The sequence below is a fragment of the Tursiops truncatus genome, chromosome 3, assembly GCF_011762595.2.
Source record: "Tursiops truncatus isolate mTurTru1 chromosome 3, mTurTru1.mat.Y, whole genome shotgun sequence".
Lineage (NCBI taxonomy): Eukaryota > Metazoa > Chordata > Mammalia > Artiodactyla > Delphinidae > Tursiops > Tursiops truncatus.
The window spans coordinates 153,490,216-153,508,993 of NC_047036.1; the positions used below are offsets into that span (position 1 = coordinate 153,490,216).

At 44.0% G+C, this 18,778-nt stretch overlaps 1 protein-coding gene across 4 annotated transcripts in view; it reads left to right on the top strand.

Moving 5' to 3' along the window:
• Window positions 1-3,239: 3,239 nt before the first annotated feature.
• Window positions 3,240-18,778, top strand: part of MAPK9 (mitogen-activated protein kinase 9) — a 66,853-nt gene continuing 51,314 nt past the window's right edge. For 2 of the 4 annotated variants that reach the window (XM_033853672.2, XM_033853674.2), the window contains exon 1: window positions 3,241-3,381. The gene's annotated coding sequence lies outside the window, so the exon portion shown is untranslated. Of the gene's footprint in view, window positions 3,382-18,778 lie in introns of all 4 variants that reach the window. The other 2 variants (XM_033853675.2, XM_033853673.2) reach the window with 2 other exon arrangements.

Consider the following 18,778-nt stretch of genomic DNA (forward strand, 5'->3'; position numbering starts at 1 on the left):
ATATCGAGGAATGGGATTGCTGGGTGGTATGACAGCTATGTGTTTAATGTTATCTGAAACTATCAAACTGTTTCCAAAGTGGATAAACCATTTTGCTTTTCCACCAGCAGTGTCTGGGAGTTCCATTTGCTCCACATCACCATCAACACTTGCTATTGTCTTTTTTCATACAGCCATCCTAGTGGGGTGTGTAGTGATAGTGGGTTGTAATTTAATTTGAATTTGCCTAAAGTCTTGAAACAGTTTTAAAATCAGATCCTTCCTTTTGACACCTGCTGCCTTGGCCCCAGACCAGACCTCATCTTCTCTTACAGGGACCTTTGCAATAGCTCCCTAATTGGTCTTGTGGTCTTAAGCCCCTCATCCCTGAAACTTCATGTGCCCTAGTGATCTTTCCAAAATAAACATCTAATCACTCTGCTCACTTCCTTTCTTAATACTCCACAACAGCTGCCCTTTACCTCCACAGCCAGGTCTCCACCCTGCGATGCCCCAAGGCCTATTAGGTAAGGGGTGAGTGAAGTTGCAGGCAGATGTGGATAATAGGGAGTTGTGGAGACTGTGGTGAACTAGGGGTCTCACCTAAAAGGGCAGCTGCCACTCAGTTCCAGCTGACTACTATGCGAATCTGGGCCCCATGTTGCCAGAGCTTTAACTATTCAAGAGAAACCAACAATTGAGTGTTTCCAAGGTGAAAGCGCCCAATTTTTAAATGTTGGCAACTAAAAAACTTAAAAAACAAAGAAACAAACAACTCTCAGGGTTAAACAAAGCATATCAGTGAGCTGAAGCCAGCCGATGGGCCTCCGGTCAGCTGTGCCAGTCCACGCACCTCAAAGCCCTCAAAACTCTCCAGTCGCCCTTCTCCATCTCCAGCAAGACTAGGTGATATGTGGTTTCCTGAATATAGCATGCATGTCCTCACTTCTGAATCTCTGGGTCTGAGTGCGCTTTCTGCCTAAAGCACTGGCCCAGAACACTCCTGCTGGCTTTCCAGCCTCAGCTGGGGCTTCCTCCTGTCCAGGAGGCCTTCTTCAACTGCTCCTCTCCACCTGGCAGGCTAGATCAGCTGTCAGTGCTCATGTGTTCCCCCTTCCCCCACCCCTGCAGTTCTCACCACACTTGTGACAGGATCTTCTCTCTTGTTGGCCTCAACCGGAATCCTGTGCACTCTTCCAAGCACAGACCAGCTCCCTGGCCCCCACCCTGTAACCTCAGCTCTATGTCCATAAATGTTCCCTGTACTTCATAAGCCAGAAAAAAGCAGAATCCTTTCAGAAAACTCAGCAGGAAATGTATATAGGTTTGTATGTGTGTACAATGATTTTTGGTACTCACTTTCCATGGGATGAGTGCTGCAAAGTCAGGGCTGGATTGTGTGTGAGAATGGGTGCTCCTTCCTAATCTGAGAAGAAGCACCCATGAGTGCTCCATCGTAAAACCACAGCTCCGACGGTTTCCCATAATCCTTGATGGTGGTAATTTTTGCTCCCTGTTTTCTGTTGTGCACCTGGGGCAGGTGGCAGTAAGGTTGAGTGTGGGCAGGAGCCTATCAGGTGGGCCCTCCTCAATCAGGCAACACTCAGGAGTTACAATTTCAAGCAGGGATGGGCCATACTCAGTTTTAGAAAACTTGTTCTGGTAGCCAAGGTAGGGGTGGCCTAAGGGGGACACTGCACCTGGATCCCTTCCTCTACCCTACCTCTCTTCTGAGGTCCTGGTGCCCCCAGCCTGGCCATGGGTCACAGGCTTGCCAGCTTCCCCCAGTTCTGCCACCCTGCTCCATGCCCCTCAGCCCCTTAACCTGCCCCCTCTGCAGAGTCCTGCTCCTTCCCCCAAGTTTGGCCCCTGCCCTGGCCACCCTGTGGTCCTGGCCACCCTGTGAGGGCTGTTCCTCCTTCACAGTCCACCACTCTCCCCATCCGCAAAGTCCAATTCCCCTCACCCCATCCACGGACCTCTGAGCTTTTCCCCACTGTGTCCAGCCTCCTTGCCTCACTTCCAGCCTTGCTCATCCAAACACAGATCCGACACCACCTCTCCCATCATTTCACATGACTTCAGACATGCTGGAACCAGATCCAGAGGCTAGAGGGCTGTGGGAGATGCCTCAAAAGAAGGTCAGTGTCTATATGTCAATGCTACTCTCTCTCTTCGTCCCAGCTTACCCTTCCTCCTCCCCGTGTCCTCAAGTCCATTCTCTACGTCTGCGTGTTTAATCCTGTCCTGCCCCTAGGTTCATCAGAACCATTTTTTTAAAGATTCCATTCACTTTATTATACAGCAGAAACTAACACAACATTGTAAAGCAATTATACTCCAATAAAGATGTTTAAAAAATAAATAAATGAAGTGATCAGGATAAGAGGGAAAAAAAAAAGGTCAGTGTCAACAAACCCCAGGTCCTAGGGGCCCTCAGCACTGCATTCCCTTCCCTCCATTTACGACTCTGCCATTCTCCTCTGAGACAGAAGCTTGAACTCTGCCCCAGGAGCACCAGCCTGTCCTCTCCTGCCCTGTCGCTGACCTGCCGAGGATACTTGTCTGCACATGGCCACCTCCTCGCATCTCCGTCCCCGACTTCTGGGAGCACCCCTACAAACTCGTTCACGGTGAGCAGAGGAATCCAAGGTCCTCTCCTCTCGTCCCCACTCCCTCGCCGCCTCCGCCTCCCGGTCCTGGACGCCAAGGCCCCAGCTTCCCTCGCCCTGGCTGGCCCTCGCCCTCACCCTCACCCCGGGTTTCCCCCAAATGGACCGGCTCCTTCTCCCTCCAGGCCGACTCGCCGCTGCCAGTCTGCACCTGCAGCCCTGTGGCCCGGCTTTCGGTCCCGCCAGCCCGCCCTCTCCACCGTCTCCCGGCTCCGTGTTCGGCCGCCGCGCCGTGGGCCCCTGTGGGGGCAACGAGCTCAGCTAGCTCGCCGAACAGTGCCTGCGTCAATAAGGCGCGGATCCGATCTGCTGCGCTACCTTCGAGCGCCGCTCACCAGTCACTGAGGGCCCTGGCTCCGCCGGCCACCCCGCCCGAGCCGCCCGGCAGTAGTTCGTCCCCACCACCCCGCGCGCGATTGGCTGCACCAGTCCGACTTACCGCGCGCCGATTGGTCGGCGCGCGGGTCGGTCAGGCCGAGCGCCGCTGCGGCGGCGGCGGCGGAGGAGAAGAGAGCCAGACCGGAAGGGATCTAAGCGCTCCGGCGCCCCTCACACCCACTGCGGCGGCGGCGGCGGCGGCGGCAGCGGCGACGGCGGCGGGGCGGAGCGGAGCAGAGCGGGGCGGGGCGACCGGCCGAGCCCCGGGCAGCGGAGCCGCGAGCCGCCAGCGCGCAGCGCCGCCAGTCCGCCCGCCTGCCCTCTCCTCTTGGCGCGGCGGCGGGGAGGTGAGGTGAGCCCGGCGGGCGGGTTAGGCCCAGCGGGGACTCTCGGGCCGAGCCTCGCTGGGGAGGGACGGCGGGAGGGCCGCGCGGCCGGGATCCGCGGGGAAGGGGGAGCGCGGGGCTGGAGGACCGGGTTCTGTGGGGCCGACCGGGGTCTGCGGGGTGCTGGTGACCCCGGCCGCAGCCCCTCGTCCCCCGGGCTGCCGCAGTCACCCCTCCCTACCGGCTGTCAGCACCCCAAAGCTGAGGGCCCGCTCCCTAGTCTGGCCTTGGCAGACCTACCGTAGGGTCTGCGGGCGCCACCCCCCCCCCCCCCCGATTGTTTGGCACACAGCAGCACACCTGCTCCGGGATGCTCAGAAGCCTGGGATTTGGTTCCTGCGACCTTAGCAAAGGCACTGACACTTGATGTTTCTCGGTTTTCCCCTCAGCAAAGTGGGAGAAATGTCTGCCCTTTGGGACAGTGTTGTTGTCAGGCTATATGAATGTGTGTGAAAGCGCCTGGGCAGGAGCCCAGTGCACATTTGTGAAAAATTGGGCGGCATACTGCTCCTTGCTGGTTTGAGTGTGGCAGGAACCCCCTCCCCATTCGCCCATAGTCCCCCATACTAACGCTGCTCCAATGCCTTGTCATTGCACACTCAGTGCCCAGCAACGCCAGAGCGGGCCCTGCCCACCCCACCCCACCAACCCACCCCTCCAACCCCCCACCACTCCCCCAACCCAGAGCACCGTTCTCCTGTCCCACCCACCTTACTTGCCTTGAACGTTCTGTTTACCTCAGGACCTTTGCACTTGCTGTGTCCAGTGATTGGCGTTGTCTCCCGGATCTTTGCACAGCTGGCTCCTTCTGGTTCTTCTTCTGGTCAGATGTCTCACTTTACACAATGCCTTCCTTGACCACCCTTTTTCTTCCCTTAGTAATTCTTTCTCATTATGTTGTTTAATTTTCTTCCTAGTATCTGGTTTGAAACTATTCTATTGATTTGCCTGTTTATTTTCTGTCTCTCCCACTAGGATGTAGCTTTATGAAAACAGGTAGTTGTCTGATTTGTCCACTGCTTTATCCCCAGTGCTTAGAAAGCACACAGTAAGTACTCAGTAATATCAGTCCAGTGAATGAATGAATGACCCTGCCCACCTGTTGCTTTTCCTTTATGTTTGTTTAGTGACTTCTGACTAACTTGTGAAACTAGTATGCAGATGGAAACTTGCTTTCATTTTGTGAAACATTTTAATGTCCTTGACCCCTTTGTTTGGTAACTGTCAGAACAAGCTGTGATATAAAATCTTACATTTTTGTAATGTTTTAGCTGTAACTTCCTTCCACACATTCAGGAGACATTTACTGAATTCTACATTATCTAGGTCAGGCTTTCTGCTCGGCCCTGGGGACACAAAGGCAATAGCAACAGGGTCCCTTCCTCCAGAGAGCCCAAGAGCCCAGTAGGGAAGGCAGACATGTAGAGAGTATTAGGACAGCTGGCTGTAGAGGGGGGGCTGTGCCATGGAAACTTGGAGGAGGTGATGGCTGGTGCTGGAGTTGAGCCTTGAATGGTGATGAGAAACTTGTCAGGTGGGGGAGGCAAGAAGTGGGAAAGGGCAGGGTGAAGGAAGAACTTTAGACCAATGTGGGGTCAAAATCAGCCTGTTGGGCCAGGTGTAAGAGAGCTTGGAGTAGTGGGGACCCTGGAGAACCAGACCCAGCTCACCCAGCAATTTTTAGAAGGAAGTCAGAACTCGACGTTTGTATCTACACTCTCTTGATTTTGAAATGTTGGCAGTAGCTAATTTTAAAATGTTTTAAATGCTGTGAAACAAGCAAAATACAGACCTCATTCAGCTTTGTTGCAGGATTGTCGACCTCCAGTGCAGGTTGTATAGGAGGGAAGAGTTGCAATGAGCTGGAAAGGTAGCCCAAGGCCAGAGGAGCTAGGCCCTATTTGTCCAGGTACTCTCATTTAATTGTCACTGGAGCTCTGTGATAGCAGCTATGAAGCCCATTTCTGCAGAGGAGGAAACAGAGGCTCCCAGAGTTTCAGCAGTCTTGTTTCATAGCAAGCAGCTGGAAAGTGAAATTTGAACCCAGGTATCCCCCAGATCAGCATTCTTTCCTGGGTCCCTCAGCTCTGAGTATTCTCTTTTGGATCTTCATTTGTTCTGGAAGAACAACATCCAATTTAGATAATGTTTCCCTTCATTTAACCCTTTTTTTTCCCCTTCAAAAGGATTCTGCAGGGTTAAAAGTAATACTATTTTGGCATAGTCTTCTCTGAAAAGTTTTGATTCTCCTGAGTCTCCTGAGGAGAATCCACTCCTGAGGATTTAATTTTCAGGATACCACTTTAAATAATTTGTTGACAGATTAAAATATGTTTATTTGGCCTCCCTAAATAAATGTTAGAGGATACACCTCAATTTGTCTATTTAAAATCAAATTTCTTAATTTTCTGGATAGAGAAAAGTGCCAGATGAAGCAATTAACAGTGAGTAAGCCAATTTATTTCATGATGCCTAAGGTAAAACAAAACCACATTTTTTTCTTAAGACTATTGATTTGGCAGTAGGGCAGCTATTTCCAATCTAAATATGTAGTTATACTTGGTTAAGAAGGTGACATTTTTACATAATTTTCCCTAAGAATTAAGGAAAATTAAATTTGTATTTGGCCTTCTGTGATTGTATGAACTAGTTTCAACATCAGTCTTTAACTGTTTATTATGAGGAATTTCAAACATATACGGAAGTAGACAGAGTAGTATCTGGCTTTAACAATTACCAACTCATGGCCAATCTTGTTTGTCCCTAATCCCATCCATACACCTCACCCCACCTATTATTTTCAAGCAAATCCTAACTATGATGTCATTTCATCCATGAATTTTTCAGTTTATGTTCTAAAAGATAAGGAGTCTTTTAAACTTTGAAAAGCAATAATTCCTTAATATCATCAAATAGCCAGTCAGCATGCAAATTTCTAGTTGTCTCATAAATTTTATAGTTTCTTTAATAGTTTCTTCATTGGAATCAGGATCCAGATAAGGTCCATACATTGTGATAAGTTCATATGTCTTTTAAATTTCTTTTAATCTGTAGATCCCCCTTTATTTCTTTTTTTCTTTTCCTTGTAGTTTATTTGTTGAAGCAATAGCTTTTCCATTATTGGGATTTTACTGATTGTACCTCTCCAATGTAATTTCTTGTTCCTCTGTATTTCTTGAAAAGTTGTAGTTGGATCTAGGCGAGGTTTGGTTGGATCCAGGGTGCCTTCCTAAGGGGGTGCACGCTTCCTCTAGAGGCAAGTAGTCCTGGTTGGCTCACACTATGATGTTAGCCGCTGTTGATGCTCAGTGCCTGGACCCATTGATTCATTAAGAGGGCATATTATTTCGGGGACAAGTTTGTATATCTTTTGCCCGGCAAGAACTCATTTTTTAGAAAGGACTGTAGATCTTTTCACATTTTTTATTGGCCTTTGGATTGCCAGTTAAAGTATTGTTAAAAGGTGCCTCAAATCCTCTTTGGAAAATGTTGGGGTGTAAATTAATAGATATAAAAATAATGAGCGGGGCTTCCCTGGTGGCGCAGTGGTTGAGAGTCCGCCTGCCAATGCAGGGGACGCGGGTTCGTGCCCCGGTCTGGGAGGATCCCACATGCCGCGGAGCGGCTGGGCCTGTGAGCCGTGGCCGCTGAGCCTGTGCGTCCGGAGCCTGTGCTCCGCAACGGGAGAGGCCACGGCAGTGAGAGGCCCGCGTACCCAAAAAAAAAAAAAAAAAAAAAAAGAGAGACATTAATATTAACTCTCATTATGTTAAACGGGTTCTTGCCCATTGTGAAGTTGTTATTTGAATATTTCTATAGCTGAATTATTTAGCTATTAGGAGAATGAACAGTGTGAAAACCACCTGTTACTTTGTCCTTCCATAGGCCAGTGTAGGAAAAACTTGGGGATTCGTTTTAAAAACATATGGTTTTTTTAGAACAATTTGTTTAAAAAACATATCTCCACTCCCCTACAATGATTTTAAGAGAAAGAATAATTGAGAATGATTGCTTTTAAAAAACTCCTTTTCCTTAAAAAAGAAAAAAATATATATATACACACACATAAACATACACACACATGTATTTCTACAGAACTGTAAATGATTTAATTTGTTTGACTATTTAAATATTGTATATCTAAACTGATGCTGCTACTAGTTTGATTTCAGCATATCTAAGCATGAGGGTGCAACCCAGGTAGTAAATCCTCCAGCTCTGATTCTAGAATCAAATCCATTTTTCCGGGCTTCCCCGGTGGTGCAGTGGTTGAGAGTCCACCTGCCGATGCAGGGGACACAGGTTCGTGCCCCGATCTGGGAAAATCCCACATGCCGCGGAGCGGCTGGGCCCGTGAGCCATGGCTGCTGAGCCTGCGCATCCAGAGCCTGTGCTCCACAACGGGAGAGGCCACAACAGTGAGAGGCCCGCGTACCGAAAAAAAGAAAATCCATTTTTCCAATTCTTAACTCTCAGAAACATAACTACTATTATATGTTGGAAAGTGGGTGTCTTCTAAAAATTTCCTGAGAAGATGGCAGAGTAGAAGGACATGTGCTCACTCCCTCTAGCAAGAGCACTGGGATCACAACTAACTGCTGAACAGTCATTGACAGGAAGACAGTGGAACTCACCAAAAAAGATACCCACATCTGAAGACAAAGGAGAAGCCACAGTGAGATGGTAGGAGGGGTGCAATCACAATAAAATCAAATCCCATAACTGCTGGGTGGGTGACTCACAAACTGGAGAACAATTATACCACAGAAGTCCACCCGCGGGAGTGAAGGTTCTGAGCCCAACATCAAGCTTTCTAACCTGGTGGTCCGGCAACAGGAGGAGGAATTCCCAGAGAATCAGACTTTGAAGGCTACCGGGATTTGATTGCAGTACTTCAACAGGACTGGGGGAAACAGACTCCACTCTTGGAGGACACACACAAAGTAGTGTGTGCATCAAGACCCAGGGGGAAGAAGCAATGACCCTATAGCAGACTGAACGAGACCTACCTGCTAGTGTTGGAGGGTCTCCTGCAGAGGCAGTGAGCAGCTTTGGCTCACCACAGGGACAAGGACACTGGCAGCAGAAGTTCAAGCCTGTAGGTTCCAGTGCTGCGTTGCTTCAGGCCAAACAACCAACAGGGAGGGAACTCAGCCCCACCCATCAAGCAGATTAAAGTTTTATTGAGCTCTGCCCACCAGAGCAACACCCAGCTCTACCCACCACCAGTCCCTCCCATCAGGAAGCTTGCACAAGCCTCTTAGATAACCTCATCCACCAGAGGGCAGACAGCAGAAGCAAGAAGAACTACAGTCCTGCAGCCTGTGGAACATAAACCACATTCACAGAAAGACAGACAAAATGAAAAGGCAGAGGACTGTGTACCAGGTGAAGGAACAAGGTAAAACCCCAGAAAAACAACTAAGTGAAGTGGAGATAGGCAACCTTCCAGAAAAAGAAATCAGAATAACGATAGTAAAGATGATCCAGGAGCGCTGAAAAAGAATGGAGGCAAAGATCGAGAAGATGCAAGAAATGTGTAACAAAGACCTAGAAGAATTAAAGAGCAAACACCTTGAAGAATTAAAGAACAAACAAACAGAGATGAACAATACAGTAACTGAAATGAAAAATGCACTAGAAGGAATCAATAGCAGAAAACTAAGGCAGTAGAATGGATCGGTGACCTGAAAGATAGAATGATGGAATTCACTGCCGCAGAACACAATGAAGAAAAGAGAATGAAAATAAATGAAGACAGCCCAAGAGACCTCTGGGACAACATTAAACGCACCAACATTCGCATTATAGGGGTCCCAGAAGGGGAAGAAAGAGGGAAAGGACCTGAGAAAATATTTGAAGAGATTATAGTCAAAAACTTCCCGAACATGGGAAAGGAAATAGCCATCCAAGTCCAGGAAGTGCAGAGAGTCCCAGGCAGGGTAAACCCAAGGAGAAACACGCTGAGACACATAGTAATCAAACTGACAAAAATTAAAGACAAAGAAAAATTATTAAAAGCAACAAGGAAAAAACGACAAATAACATATAAGGGAACTCCCCTAAGGTTAACAGCTGATTTCTCAGCAGAAACTCTACAAGCCAGAAGGGAATGGCACAATATATTTAAAGTGATGAAATGGAAGAACCTACAACCAAGATTACTCTACCCAGCAAGGATCTCATTCAGATTTGATGGAGAAATCAAAAACTTTACAGACAAGCAAAAGCTAAGAGAATTCAGCACCACCAGACCAGCTTTGTAACAGATGCTAAAGTAACTCCTCTAACTGGGAAACACAAGATAAGAAAAGGACCTACAAAAACAAACCCAAAACGGTTAAGAAAATGGTAATAGGAGCATACATATCGATAATTACCTTAAATGTGAATGGATTAAATGCCCCAACCAAAAGACACAGTCTCGCTGAATGGATACAAAAACAAGACCCATATATATGCTGTCTACAAGAGAACCACTTCAGACCTAGGGACACATACAGACTGAAAGTGAGGGGATGGAAAAAGATGTTCCATGCAGATGGAAATCAAAAGAAAGCTGGAGTAGCAATACTCATATCAGATAAAATAGACTTTAAAATGAAGCATGTTATAAGAGACAAGGAAGGACACTACATAATGATCAAGGGATCAATCCAAGAAGAAGATATAACAATTACATATTCACCCAGCATTGGAGCACCTCAATACATAAGGCAAATGCTAACAGCTATGAAAGAGGAAATCAACAGGAAGACAATAATAGTGGGGGCCTTTAGCACCTCACTTACACCAATGGGCAGATCATCCAGACAGAAAATGAATACGGAAACACAAGCTTTAAATGACACAATAGACCAGATAGATTTAATTGATATTTATAAGACATTGCATCTAAAACAGCAGATTACACTTCTTCTCAAGTGCACACAGAGCATTCTCCAGGATAGATCATATATTGGTTCACAAATCAAGCCTTGGTAAATTAAAAAAACTGAAATAATATCAAGCATCTTTTCTGACCACAACAATATGAGATTAGAAATAAATTACAGGGAAAAAAATGTAAAAAACACAAACACATGGAGGCTAAACAATACGTTACTAAATAACCAAGAGATAACTGAAGAAATCAAAGAGGAAATCAAAAAATACCTAGAAACAAATGACAATGAAAATACAACGATCCAAAACCTATGGGATGCAGCAAAAGCAGTTCTAAGGGGGAAGTTTATAGCAATACAATCCTACCTAAAGAAACAAGAAACATCTCAAATAAACAACCTAACCTTACACCTAAAGCAATTAAAGAAGAACAAACAGAACCCAAAGTTAGTAGAAGGAAAGAAATCATAAAAATCAAAGTAGAAATAAATGAAATAGAAATGAAGAAAACAATTGCAAAAAATCAATGAAACTAAAAGCTGGTTCTTTGAGAAGATAAACAAAATTGGTAAACCTTTAGCCAGAGTCATCAAGAAAAAGAGGGAGAGGACTGAAAGCAATAAAATTAGAAATGAAAAAGGAGAAGTTACAACAGGCATCGCAGAAAGTCAAAGCATCATAAGAGACTACTACAAGCAACTCTACGCCAATAAAATGGACAACCTGGAAGAAGTGGACAAATTCTTAGAAAGGTATAACCTTCCAAGACTGAACCAGGAAGAAATAGAAAATATGAACAGACCAATCACAAGTAATGAAATTGAAAATGTGATTAAAAATTTCCAACAGGGCTTCCCTGGTGGCGCAGTGGTTGAGAGTCCGCCTGCCGATGCAGGGGACATGGGTTCGTGCCCCGGTCCGGGAAGATCCCACATGCCGCGGAGCGGCTGCGCCCGTGAGCCATGGCCACTGAGGCTGCGTGTCCGGAGCCTGTTGCTCCGCAACGGCAGAGGCCACGGCAGTGAGAGGCCCGTGTACTGCAAAAAAAAAAAAAAAAAAAACTTCCAACAGACAAAAGTCGAGGACCAGATGGCTTCACACGTGAATTCTATCAAACATTTAGAGAAGAGCTAACACCCATCCTTCTCAAACTCTTCCAAAAATTGCAGAGGAAGGAACAATCCCAAATTCATTCTATGAGGCCACCATCATCCTGATACCAAAACTAGACTAAGGTACTACAAAAAAAGAAAATTACAGACCAATATCACTGATGAATATAGATGCAAAAATCCTCACCAAAATACTAGCAAACAGAATCCAACAGCAGTTAAAAGGATCATACACCATGATCAAGTGGGATTTATCCCAGGGATGCAAGGATTCTTCAATATATGCAAGTCAATCAATGTGATACACTATATTAACAAATTAAAGAATAAAAACCACATGATCATCTCAATAGATGCAGAGAAACTTTCGACAAAATTCAACACCAATTTATGATAAAAAAACCTCTCCAGAAAGTGGGCATAGAGGGAACCTACCTCAACATAATAAACGCCATATGAGACAAACTCACAGCAAACATCATTCTCAATGGTGAAAAACTGAAAGCATTTCCTCTAAGATCAGGAACAAGACAAGGATATCCACTCTCACCACTTTTATTCAACATAGTTTTGGAAGTCCTAGCCACAGCAATCAGAGAGGAAAAAGAAATAAAAGGAATACAAGTTGGAAAAGAAGTAAAACTGTCATTGTTTGCAGATGACATGATACTATATGTAGAGAATCCTAAAGATGCCGCCAGAACTCTACTAGAGCTAACCAATGAATTTGGTAAAGTTGCAGGATACAAAATTAATGCACAGAAATCTCTTGCATTTCTATACACTAACAATGAAAGATAAGAAAGAAATTAAGGAAATAGCCCCATTCACCATTGCAACAAAAAAAGTAAAATACCTAGGAATAAACCTACCTAAGGAGGTAAAAGACCTGTACTCAGAAAACTGTAAAACACTGATGAAAGAAATCAAAGATGACACAAACAAATGGAGAGATATACCATGTTCTTGGATGGGAAGAATCAATATTGTGAAAATGACTATGCTACCCAAAGCTATCTACAGATTCAATGCAATCCTAATCAAACTACCACTGGCATTTTTCACAAAAGTAGAACAAAAAATTTCACAATTTGTATGGAAACACAAAAGACCCCGAATAGCCAAAGCACTCTTGAGAAGGAAAAACGGAGCTGGAGGAATCAGGCTCCCTGACTTCAGACTATACTACAAAGCTACAGTAATCAAGACAGTATGGTACTGGCACAAAAACAGAAATATAGATCAATGGAACAGGATAGAAAGCCCAGAGATAAACCCACGCACATATGGTCACCTTATCTTTGATAAAGGAGGCAAGAATATACAATGGAGAAAAGACAGCCTGTTCAATAAGTGGTTCTGGGCAAACTGGACAGCTACATGTAAAAGAATGAAATTAGAACACCCCCTAACACCGTACACAAAAATAAGCTCAAAATGGATTAAAGACCTAAATGTAAGACCGGACACTATGAAACTCTTAGAGGAAAACATAGGCAGAATACTCTTTGACTTAAATCACAGCAAGATCTTTTCTGACCAACCTCCCAGATTAATGGAAATAAAACCAAAAATAAACAAATGGGACCAAATGAAATTTAAAAGCTTTTGCACAGCAAAGGAAACTATAAACAAGACGAAAAGACAACCCTCAGAATGGGAGAAAATATTTGCAGATGAATCAACAAAGGATTATTCTCCAAAATATATAAATAGCTCTTGCAGCTCAATATTAAAAAAACAAACAGCACAATAAAAAAATAGGCAGAGGACCTAAGTAGACATTTCTCCAAAGAAGATAAACAAATTGCCAACAAACACATGAAAGGGTGCTCAACATCACTCATTATTAGAGAAATGCAAATCAGTACTATGATAAGGTATCACCTCACACCAGTTAGAATGGGCATCATCAGAAAATTTACAAGCAACAAATGCTGGAGAGGGTGTGTAGAAAAGGGAACCCTCTTGCACTGTTGGTGGGAATGTCAATTGATACAGCCACTATGGAGAACAGTATGGAGGTTCCTTAACAAACTAAAAATAGAATTGCCATATGACCCAGCAGTCCCACTACTGGGCATATACCCAGAGAAAAACAATTCAAAAAGACACATGCACCTCAATGTTTATTCCAGCACTATTTACAATAGCCAGGTCATTGAAGCAACCTAAATGCCCATTGACAGACGAATGGATAAAGAAGATGTGGTACATATATACAATGGAAGGAACGAAATTGGGTCATTTGTAGAGACATGGATGGACATAGAGACTGTCGTACAGAGTGAAGTAAGTGAGAAAGAGGAAAACAAATATCGTATATTAACACATATATGTGGAATCTAGAAAAATGGTACAGATGAACCCGTTTGCAAGACAGAAATAGAGACACAGATGTAGAGAACAAATATATGGACACCAAGGGGGGAAAGCAGGGAGGGGGAGTGATGGTTGTGGGATGAACTGGAAGATTGTGATTGACATATATACACTAATATATATAAAATAGATAACTAATAAGAACCTGCTGTATAAAAAAAAAAATTCAAAAATTTCCTGAAACATCATCTGCCTACCACACGCTAGAATGAAAAGTAAATTCTGTGCATTGCCTCCTGTCTATTGTGTCTTTCACTGAGGTGCTCACCAGTATTAACCACGTCATCAGCTTTTGCACTTACCAGATTTTAATTCACATTTGCAGAATGCAGACATTTGTTGGGATAAGTAGAATGGGTGTCTTAAGGTCAGCTGACGTTGAGACCTTGCCCTGTGCTAGACACTGTGCTAGTTTTCCTCTGAGGCTGATTCTGCAGTTATTCCCGTTCTACGCATGAGTGTAATTGCTTGCCCAAGTTCACTCACCCAGATAAATGGCAGACCCACTGCTCTCTGACTCCAGAGTCCTAATCTTAGCCATTGCACGAAGCTGCCTTACCACATTTACTCTCCTGCTTAGTTTTGCCTTAACATATATTTCCTGGGCACCCACTGTGTACTTAGTAAAGGATTGAGAAGTAGATCGGACACATTTTCTGCCCTTGAGGAGCTCACAGGTAGAAGTAGAGATAGACTTGCAATGCAAATTAATACATGATGTGGTGCCAAAAAAGGGACATGCCCTGCACAGTTTGAAAGGAAAGCCTATAGAGGAGAACTTGCAGGAGAAGCAGGTGCTTGCACTAGGCTTTGGAGGATGAAGTTTGGCCAGGAGAGCAAAAGGGGGAGGGAAGTCATCTCAGGCAAATGGGACAGCTCAGGCAGAGACCTGAGGTATGCAGTAGCTGGGGTCTGCTGCTCCCAGGTGGTTTGATAGTGCCGAAGAGTGGGCCAGAGGCCCTGCAGAACTCCTCTGCTGTTATAAGAATTAGAATTTTACTGTAAAGGCAGTCGGTCACTACTGAAGGAATTTAAACAGGAGAGCAGTATGATGACTGCATATTTTCAACAAATCTCTTTTAATTCCTTATTTTGAAATAATTATAGATTCACAAGAGGTTGCAAAAATAGCAGAGAGGTCCTGTACACTCTTCACCCAGTTTCCACCAATGGTTGTATATTTATGTAACTATAGTATGATACCAGCATCAGGCAGTTAGCATTGGTACAATGCTTGTACAGTTCTATGTCATTTTATCACATGTGGAGGTTCATATAATCACCACCTTTGCCATCAAGATACAGAACTATTTCATCATCCCAAAGATCTCCCTTGTACTACCCGTTTATAACCACACCACCCGCCTTGCCCCCCACCATCCATAACCCCTGGTGACCACTAACCTGTTCTATATCTCTATAATATAGGTAATTTTCATTGCAAGAATGTTGTATAAATGGAATTATGTCCTATGGACCTTGTGAAATTGGCTTTTATCACTAAAAATTGTCACTAAAATTTCATAATACCCTTATGACCCACCCAAGTTGTAATGTATATCAGTAGTTCGATCATTTTTATTGCTGGGTGATGGTCCATGGTATTGACATACAGCAATTTGTTTAACCACCCACCCACTGAAGGACATCTGGATTGTTTCCAGTTTTGAACTATTACAAATATAGCTGCTATAAGCATTCATGTAAAGGTTTTCAAGTGGACAGATCTTTCTTTCTAATGTGGTATATATACAGTGGTTTGGAGGTATCAGGAATGGAGGCTGGGAGAGCACTTTGGCTATTGGTATGTCTGGGGAGCAATGAGGCCTTTACTCACAACACTGGGTATCGGGCATTGGGCCTGGAGATGGGGAGACTGACGACTACAAGGAGCTGGCAGGAAGAATCCTTGCTGGAGTCACTCTCGTCCCTGTGAGTGACATAATAACCAATTCTGTATCATAGTATGTACTGTAACTTAAGAACTGATGTTCAGAAGAATGGCCCTGCGGTGCTGTGAAGATTTTGGTTATCCAAGAAAGATTAAGTTGTTGTGCTATGCTATTTTTAATATGAATTAAAGTAGGAAAAAACAATTTGATTAAAACTTTCAGCAGCAAGCATTGAAACAAAGAGGGTGATTGTGAAAATCTGCTTTTAATCACAGCAGTCAGTTAATTTAAATATTGAATGTCTTGGGTATTCTGAAACATTAGTGTGATTAAAGGTTTGAGTCTATGGATCACTGAATTATCTTCATCATCAGAAGAAAGTGTCTTAGTGGGGTGAAGACAACAAGATGAGATGTGAAGATCTGCGTTATTCTGGCCTGGTCTTGACCAGGCCTTGGACAGTCACTTTACTTTCTAAGTAAAATTAGAGATATTACAGTAGTATATTGGGAAAAACATGGATATAGTAGTCAAATACACCTCAATTCAAATCCAGGCCGTGCCACTTTCCAGCTGAGAATTTGGGCAAGTTCCTTACTGTCTCAGTTTTGTTTCCTCATTTGCAGAGTGAGGACAGTACCACGCGCCTCACAGGCTGTTAGGAGAAGGTGTATAACTGTGTACTCAGAGCCTGGCCCACTTGCCTTCCTGCCTCCAGTCTCATCTGCCTCAAATCCATTCTCTGTAAAGGTGTCAGAGTGACCATTTTGCAACTTTTCATTTAAAAATGTTTGTTTAGTTTTTAAAATGTGAAATATGTGCATAGTTTAAAAAAAAAGAACAGGAAGTTATAATGGCAAGAATGAAAGTCTCATTTCCCACTGTTTCTCTGCACTTGCTAGCATATTGTGTGTGTGTGTGTGTGTGTGCATGTGTTTGTGTATTTTTCCATACATTGGAATTTACTGTATGCAGTCTTCTTTAACTTGCTTTATTTCCTTATATATCTTAGACATCTTTCCATATCAATGCATAAAGTCCCTGCATTGTTTTTAATGGCTTTATTATACTTTTGTGCCGTAATTTATTCAGTCATTCCAAGGGTACTTTTTAGGTTATTTCTAGTTTTTTGCCTGTTACAAGCAGTGCAACAAACATCCTTGCACAAATATCTTTGAATATTTGTACACATGTATTTGTCAGATACATTTATAGAATTGTAGTTGCCAGGTTAGGAGTCTTGTGCATTTAAATTTTTCCTTAGGTATTACCTATTTTGCTTCCAAAAAATGTTTTACTAATTTATAGTTCTCACCATCATGTGTGAAAGTACCTGTTTCATCACACCTAGGTTGATACTTAACTTGCACGCAGGTCTTGCCTCCTCCAGGAAGCCTTCCTTTACATCCGTCTCTCACTCACACATTCCACTTGTTCTCTCACTCTGCCCTCTGGACACTACTCTGCTGGGCTTCTGCCATGCAGCCTGTGCATTCCCCTAGGACACCTCCTACGTGGTGTGATAAATATGCAGTTGGTGGTTTGAGGGAAGGGACTGTCCAATTAGTACTCCATTGACAGCTGGTACCTCATGCTTGGCACACAGGAGGCCGTCAGGAGTTTGTTAGGAGAACTCAGTAAATGGTAGCTGTCATCCCCACAAGACTCAGACTGTATGCTCTCCACTGTTCTTTCCCACTTTAAAATTTTATAACTATGTAAAGCTGTAGTTAGAGCTAATTTTTCTATTTAGAAAAGTTAATCAGATTTAATATTTATAGTACCTGAATTGCTTATATTTAGAATACTAGAGGTAGAGAAAAAATTTTTTAAAGCATTTCTTATTCTAGGCTCTAAACAGGTAGGAAGGTTTCTCCTGCCCAATGTTTATTTATAGAGTGGGTAGATTTTACAGGTCTCCAGTCTTGGAGAAATAGAGATTTTCGATTAGAGCATTTCATTAAACAAGCATTCATCAAAGCAGTATGGTAAGTGGGGAGAGTGTGGACATGAGCCAGATGCCTTTAGCAAAGGCTTTGCCAATTCCTAACCTCAAGGCACCCACTCACCACAGTTAGGTCTGTAGGAGCAGAGTGTGTTCTTCTAGGAGCTTTTTCAGTGGAAAAATGGTGGGCATTGAACAATGTCTTATGAGAGGGAAGACAGGCCCTCCCTGCTTTTGAGGAGCTTCTGACTTGGCAGAGGGAGGCAGAGGCAGACCTGCAGAAGCCGAGTGACAGTGAACACGGTAGGCACTGGGTCCCACTGCTGGGAACCGAGGTGAGGAACCAGCATCTTCTGGTGAGGGAAGTTAAGGCAGGGACTGCACCTTCAGTGTGTTGGTAATGTGGTTGCATGAAGAATTCTTAATGTGTTGGTAATGTGGTTGCATGAAGAATTCTTAACACCTCTCAATTTGTAAATTGTCTTCTGAAACCAGGTTGAGGTCCATTTTGTTGAAATACAATCTCAAGAGAGAGTTGATTTCATTAATAGCTAAATTACATGCTTTCTTAGTTTGGTTTGGGGTTCTTTCTCTTGCTCTCATGAAGCCCATGAAGCCCAAGATTGACAGAGGAGGTGGCTTTGACAGATTCTGTCTTAGGTGATTTTTTTTTTCTGCCTAATAAGGGAAACTTATTTTAATTTTAAAATTATTTAAAATCTTGAGATGAAATTATGTTAATTATTGACCTAATAATGTAATGTACTCCCCAAATTCACAAAAGCTAACCTAATACTGCACCAGTCTGAGTACAGGTTACAACAGCTGTAGCAGAGAGAGTTCCAGAGTTGCTCAACAAGGTTGAGATTAATTTGTGCCAATCTCAATGTGGGCAGGTGGACCAGAATGGGGCCCACCTCAGTGCCACAAGGTCATTCCAGACTCAGGCTGGTGGGTGACTCTAGCATCTTCAGCATGTGACTTCCATCTCTGGATCTATGACTGCTGATCCCTCAGCCAACAGCAAGGGAGAAAGATAGATTGAAAGGCAAGCAGCTTTCTGTTTAAAAAAATGATCTGGGAGTAGCATACATCACTTCTGCTCACATCTCATTAGCTAAAGGTTAGTCATCTGGCCACAGCTGGC